The sequence below is a fragment of the Bos indicus genome, chromosome 16 (assembly GCF_029378745.1).
Source record: "Bos indicus isolate NIAB-ARS_2022 breed Sahiwal x Tharparkar chromosome 16, NIAB-ARS_B.indTharparkar_mat_pri_1.0, whole genome shotgun sequence".
NCBI classification, from domain to species: domain Eukaryota; kingdom Metazoa; phylum Chordata; class Mammalia; order Artiodactyla; family Bovidae; genus Bos; species Bos indicus.
The window spans coordinates 31,192,234-31,199,304 of record NC_091775.1 but is presented as its reverse complement, the minus strand read 5'-3'; the positions used below and the strand labels follow the sequence as shown (position 1 = coordinate 31,199,304).

The 7,071-nt window shown below is 42.8% G+C and overlaps 1 non-coding gene across 1 annotated transcript; it reads right to left on the bottom strand.

Annotated features, from left to right (window-relative positions):
- Positions 1-279: 279 nt before the first annotated feature.
- TRNAG-CCC (transfer RNA glycine (anticodon CCC)) lies at positions 280-352 on the bottom strand. The gene has a single exon. It is a non-coding gene; the product is annotated as a tRNA-Gly (tRNA).
- Between the last annotated feature and the right edge of the window lie 6,719 nt (positions 353-7,071).

Here is a 7,071-nt window from a genome sequence, read left to right as displayed (position 1 = left end):
GAATAAGGGAGAGGGAAGGCAGTCTAGGAGGTAGGGAGCCTTCTGAATTAGAGACTTGATTCCCAGGCATTAGTCAGATCATGAGAAAAAAGCGATTGTGTTAGGCCCTTGAGATCCGGTCTAGACGCACTTGTGCTGGTGTCGGTAGGGGCATCACAGGTGTAACCGGTGCTCCTGAGCACCGGCCCCTCTGCAGCTCTTTCAGCCAGAAGTGCCTGCCATCCCAGGTCAACTTTCTTTTAACTGTGCTGGGTCTTAGTTGCAGCATGTGAGATCTAATTCCTTGACCAGGAATCGAACCCAGGCCCCCTGCATTGGGAGCACAGAGTCCTAACCACTGGACCGCCAAGGAAGTTCCTTCCCTGTCAACATTTTAGCATAGCAATTTCAATCCACTGAATTCAATGAGAAAGGAATTTTTAAATCCTCAAATTCAGAGTCTTCAGGCCATTATTAGGGATTTAATTCCCTGCTTTATTTACTTTCTAGTGCTAAAATCTGGCAAACTTTTTCTTTTTTGCCACAGGATGAGGAATGCTTGTATTAAGAAAAGAATCTACACACACACACACACACACACACCCCTGTAGAGTCCTTGCCATCTAGCTGCTTACAATTGAAACAATGGTTCTGACACGGAAAAGGAACCTGGTGTGCAAAGAGCAGATATTTGACCCTGAACAAACTTTGCATATACTACGGTCAAGTTAGAACAAGGAAAAGAAGAATGAGGACTACTTCTCGAAAAGGAGGTAGTGCCAGCGACTGAAAATGATTTCCTAGGGAGACCCATGAAAATGGCAGGGATTTTATTCAAAAAGCAAATAATCAGGACAAGTTAAAGCAGAGGAGCAGACCTCTACGGGGCCTGCCCGAGCCTGACTAAGTTATCACTTAACACAGACCAATGTATGTTTTCCTATTACATAGTATGTGGTTGTCTTTGCTAGGTGATTGTCTGCATGTCTATTTTAGATTAAAATAAATAAAGAAAGATTGGGAGCTTCCCTTGGCTGTGACTGTAGTCTGTTCAGATGCTGAATGGGATTATGGAAGGAGGTCTGATCTTACCCAGAGTGGCTGCTTGTCCTCCTGATGGGTCGTTCCCAGACGCTGGTGACCTCAAATCATCCCTTGAGGTCTTGGATCTTGAGTCATTCCTACCACTTTTACTAATAAATATCTGATCCTGTGTGTCTTTCCGGGCATCAAGTGATCCAGCGTGTTCTCTGTTTCACTTATTAAATGCTGCTCAGAAACCACACTGGGTTTGCTGCAGAGTGCTTTGGCTATGATGCAAAGAAAACGGCCTTATTTCCTTGCATTTTTAATGCCAAAGCATGGGTTGGTAAAAAGAGGATTATGCCAAACCAATGTTATTTCCTTTTGTGCTTCAGGGGCAGGATATCTGGTGGTGGGTGGTGGAGAGTGGACGGTGGGGTACAGAGAAGGAGCCTATGTGAATATGAATAAAGCAGGTGATTCTACTTCACATGATATGAAATGGCAATCCTCTCCAGTACTATTGCCTGGAAAATCCCATGGACAGAGGAGCCTGGTAGGCTACAGTCCATGGGGTCGCAAAGAGTCAGACACGACTGAGCGACTTCACTTTAGGTACCCTTTAGGCTTTTTTCTAAGTCAGATGCTGAGATACTATTAGCCTACTAAAAATTCCTTAACAGTCAGTGATTATCAGTGGCTCCTTATTAACTCAATGACATCCTCCGGGGCTAGTTCTCTATCCGTAATTTAGATGAAGATATTGAAAGTATTCACTAAATTTGAAGAGGGCACCCATTTGCAGGGAAGAGATGCTATCAATTTGAATATTAGAAATAGAATGTAACATGACTGAAAATATGTCTATTAAAACTAAAATTTGCTTTCAGTCTCAGCAGAGATGAATGCATGTTATAATCTTGAGAAGTCAGAAATATAGACCCAAAGAGGCTTAAGTCTAAAGAGTCACAAACTGAGTAGACAGTGTTTCCATGCCCCATGGACTGTAGCATGCCAAGCTCCTCTGTCCACGGGATTTCCCAGGCAAGAATACTGGAGTGGCTTGCCATTTCCTTCTCCAGGGGATCTTCTTGACCCAGGGATCCAATCTGAGTCTCCTGCATTGCAATTAGATTCTTTACCGTTTGAGCTACCAAGAGTAGACCACACACTACATGAGTTAGCAGTGCAGTAGTATAATTGAAATGATTTATTGTGACTCAAAGATAAATTAAAGGGAGTACGCCATACAAGACAAGAAATCATCTCTCCATGGTGTTTAACAGCATTACATTTGGTGTTCATTTTTTATGATCCCATTTGTGAAAGAGCAAATACTTTGGCGAAATATAATAACGGTGATCATAAGAATGACAAATAGAAGAAATAGAGAGGTAATGACTCTTCGCACTTGAGATGCTGATAAGGCCCTGCCTTCAGTGTCTGTTACATGAGATAGGATCATTGGATCTTAAATATTGTTTGGGGGTCTCTTCTGCAGCGTCAGTTTTTGACTTTGGAACTCAGTATTACTAAATAATGAAAAAATAGGTAACTGGTAGGCTAAAATTAGCCACTAATTATTTGCAAAGCACTCCTCTATCAGGCTCTCCTCATGCTTGTCCTACTTTTCTTTGTCCCTAGCTATAGAGACCATTTATCTTTTTTAAACAACTGCAGAAACACAGCAGCACTTTCTTGGCCTGAAACCCAGGCTTCTTTTGTATTGATTCTAGCCAATTACTGCTCTTCACTAAAAATGATAAACCAAAAGTAAGGGAGGGCGCAAACCTGAGGTTCTAAATCAGTATTTCAGGCGATTCGTCCTCTCAGCACTACTGAGCTTAGGAGCAAACTCTGTGGGGCAGAAGAGCTAGTCTCGGTGAGGGGTGCCTCTTCTCCTCCACAGCGCCCTGTGCTTCCTTCTATGACATCATTTATTATACTGCCATGTTGAGCTTTTCTTTTCTTCCTTTTTTAACAAAATATTTATTTATTTACTTAGTGGCTGTGTCTAGTCTTAGTTGCAGCATGTGGAATCGAGTTCCCTGACCAGGGATCGAACCCAGGCCCCCCTGCACTGGGAGCACAGAGAGTTAGCCTCTGGACCACTAGGGAAGTCCCTGTGCTTTTTGCTTCTAATTTTATACTTTAGATGAGTGCTTCTCAAACTTACGTGTGCATTCAAATCACCTGGGAATCTTGTTAAACTCCAGATTCTGGTTCAGTAGGTTTGGGGTGGGGCTGGAGAATTTATGCTTCTGTTATCCTCCTAGAAGTCCACGCTGCTAGTCCCGTGGAATGCCATTACAAGGTCAACCCCTTGAGAGCTGGGAAAAGTCTCTTCTTGATCTTTAAAAAGAAAATAACCAAAAACTTTCTGTTGAAGAATCACATACATACAGAAATATGCACGAAGCATCAGAGTTCAGCGTATTTCCCAAAAGCGAACACACCTGTATAAACCAGTCTCCAGATCAAAAATTAAAACACCAGCACCCCAGAGGCCCACGTTGTGCTCCGTCCAGTCACCACTTTATCCTTAAGGTAAATAGAATCTGCCGTCCTTCATTTTTGCTCTTCACTACAACGCTTCAGTGAACACATTTGTCTGTGTCCCTTTACTGAAAAAACGCATGTTTTTCTCTAGGGTCGTATGTGGACCCACTCTGATTTTCACAGGAGGAGGATACTCCACCTCCTGTGAAACATGAGTGCCTTGCATCTGTATTAGGACTGTATGACTTGGTCTCTGGATGGCTTTTATCTAGGAAATCAAGGACTTATGAATGATAAATGCTGCTAATAGCTTAAAGTGGTTTTGCATTCTTTCAAACTAAAACAGAATAACTGTGACCTGTGCTTCTCCATTGCCTGAGGTATGTTTGTTTGTTCTTTACATGAAGTCTCGATTTAGAAACTATGACCCAATAATTTGTCAAAAAGAAACAGGTCTGGAGTTTTGAAGAAATTGATGATCTACTAGTTTAAAGCGTGAGTGTGTTCTGAAAATGGAATGGACAAACCTCTATCTACATTCTGACGGAAAATACACCTATTGTTCACAGGGATAATAGTTTGGCAAGGACTGGCATTCACAAATCAAGGCAGCATCTAAGTAATTTTGATGACAGAACTCTTCTGGGGCTTTTCCAATTGAGTAGCTGATCAGCCATTATGATGGGGTTATAATGTAGGTCTCTATAATCTACAAAATATGTACCCACAGTTGTAGAATAGCACAGCTGAAGAAAGCAAGTTGTCTGGTTAAAAATGATTTATGCTTTGATAATTCCATTTACAAAAGAGTTACAATGGACTCAGTGTCCCAAATCTAATTTCACCATTATGTAACTGTAGATATAAAAATCTTCACTGGATTCTGTTATTGTCTAGTTCTTTGAGGTAATAATCATAAAACAATATTAATTTAATGTGTCTACAGTTGATTTTTGCACAGGATATTATTTATTACAGGATATTATTTGTCAGGCTCCTTTTGAGAAATTCAGTTCTTTTTAATATGATTGCTGATGTGTTTTCCTCAGTCTCTAATCATGATTGAATAAGAGATGGATGATACTTTCTTTTTTATTTCAGGCAATTCCCCTGGAGATTACGTGCTGTGCTTAGTCGCTCAGTCATGTCTGACTCTCTGACACCACATGGATGGTAGCCCACCAGATTCCTCTGTCCATGGGGATTCTCCAGGCAAGAATACTGGAGTGGGTTGCCATGCCCTCCTCCAGGGGATCTTCCCAACCCAGGGATCGAACCCAGGTCTCCCGCATTGCAGGCGGATTCTTTACAATCTGAGCTATCAGGGAAGCCCAAGAATACTGGAGTGGGCAGCCTATCCTTTCTCCAGGGGAATCTTCCCAACCCAGGAATCGAACCGGGATCTCCTCCATTGCAGGCAGATTCTTTACCAGCTGAGCCACTAGGGAAGCCAGGCGATCTAACCCAATGTAAATTCTCTGAATAAGCACATTTGGCAGAACCATTACAAACTTTGATGTCCAAATGCTTCTAAATTAAGATGGTAGCTGGTAGCTGTTTAAAAATTCACAATTCAGAAGACTAGCATTGGTTTCCAAACATCTAAGGGATTAGCTTGCAGGTTAGTAGGATGATACATGTGTACATTAAGATGTACTAATTTAGTGTTGTCAGGTCATGTGCATGTGATCACTTAGAGAAGATGTTTCTTTTACTAACTGTAACCAGAGTTCATTGACTCATTTAAAAAGGTCTTCCAGGACTTCCCTGATAACTCATTGGTAAAAAATCCACCTGCCAACGCAGGAGACATGGGTTTGATCCCTGCTCTGGGAGGATCCCACATGTTGTGGAGCAACTAAGCCTATGAACCACAACTACTGAAGCCCTTGCTCCTAGAGTCCGTGCTCTGCAACAAGAGAAGCCACGACAATGAGAAACCTTTACATTGCAACTAGAGATAAAGCCCGAGCAGCAAAGAAGACCCATCACAGCAAAAAATAAATAAATAAATAAATAAAAAACAAAAGGATTCTCCAAGTACAGGTATATATCACATGCTATGGCAGGCACTGAAGATAAAGAGATGAATGTGAGTAGCTCGTGTCCTGGTGTGGCCACTGTCTACCTGGGGAGATACACAAATAAGCAAACATTGGCGATTATGGTGAGTAAGATGCTGTTTCACATTTGTAGTAACTGATTAATCCAGAATCTAGCCTAGTACATGCCCAAATGAAGAAGGCATATTCTCTAATAAAAGAATGTTCTAAAAAGGTGTGTGTGTGTGTGTTAGTTGCTCAGTCGTACCCGACTCTTTGGGACCCCATGGACCATAGCCTGCCAGGCTCCTCTGTCCATGGAATTCTCCAGGTGAGAATACTGGAGTGGGTAACTATTCCCTTCTCCAGGGGATCTTCCCAACCCAGGGATCGAACCCAGGTCTCTTGCATTATGGGTAGATTCTTTACCAGCCGAGCCACCAGGGTAGCTCTCTAAGAAGGTAGAATGATCAATCAAAAGGAATGCCAGAGTCAGGAAAGTGTTCACAGAAGAGAAAATATATATTGCTGATGTGGTCAGCTGAATGATGTCCCCCTCAAAGATCTCCATGTCCTCATCTCCAGTACATATGACTATGTAAGCAACGGAAGGGACTTTGCAGATGTTCAACATTAAAACCTTAGAAATTAAAGATCTTGAGATGAGGGCAGAGGAGGGATTGTCCAGCTGGGCCCAATATAATTAGGGGTCTTTATGAGAGAGAGGCCGGAGAAGGCAATGGCACCCCACTCCAGTACTCTTGCCTGGAAAATCCCATGGACGGAGGAGCCTGGTGGGCTGCAGTCCATGGGGTAGCTAAGAGTCAGACACGACTGAGTGACTTCACTTTCACTTTTCACTTTCATACATCGGAGAAGGAAATGGCAACCCACTCCAGTGTTCTTGCCTGGAGAATCCCAGGGAAGGGGGAGCATGGTGGGCTGCCGTCTGTGGGGTCGCACAGAGTCAGACACGACTGAAGAGACTTAGCAGCAGTAGCATGAGAGAGAGGCAGGAGGATCAGGGTCAGAAGAGGGAGAGATGAGAGAGGCAGAGGTTGGAGTGATGCATTTTTGAGAAAGGAGCCATGGCCAAGGGAGGCAGGCAGACCCTGGAGGCTGGAAAGAGGAGGGGAGAGGTTCTGCTCTTGAGCCCCCAGAGAGAATCCACCCTGCTGACTCTTTGACTAAAGGTTTATGAGACTGATTTTAGACTTCCAACCTCTAAACCTGTAGGACAACAAATGTGCATTTTTTAAAGCCACTAAGTTTGCAGTAGTTTGCAAATGGCATCAATAGGAAACTAATGTATTGGTTCACTGCCTGCTCTCTTCCAAGTTCTCAGACCTGTCTGTTCAGTGACTTCTTTCAGTGATTTCTATCCTACTTGTCACTCACTCACTTGGTGATAGCCTAGTTTTAACGTTACTAATAATTTCAAGCCTTCTCTAACTTTCACTTTCAAGGATCTCACTTTGACCATCACTTCCTATGTTTCCAGCACTCTCTCAAGTGCCCTGATTCCAGT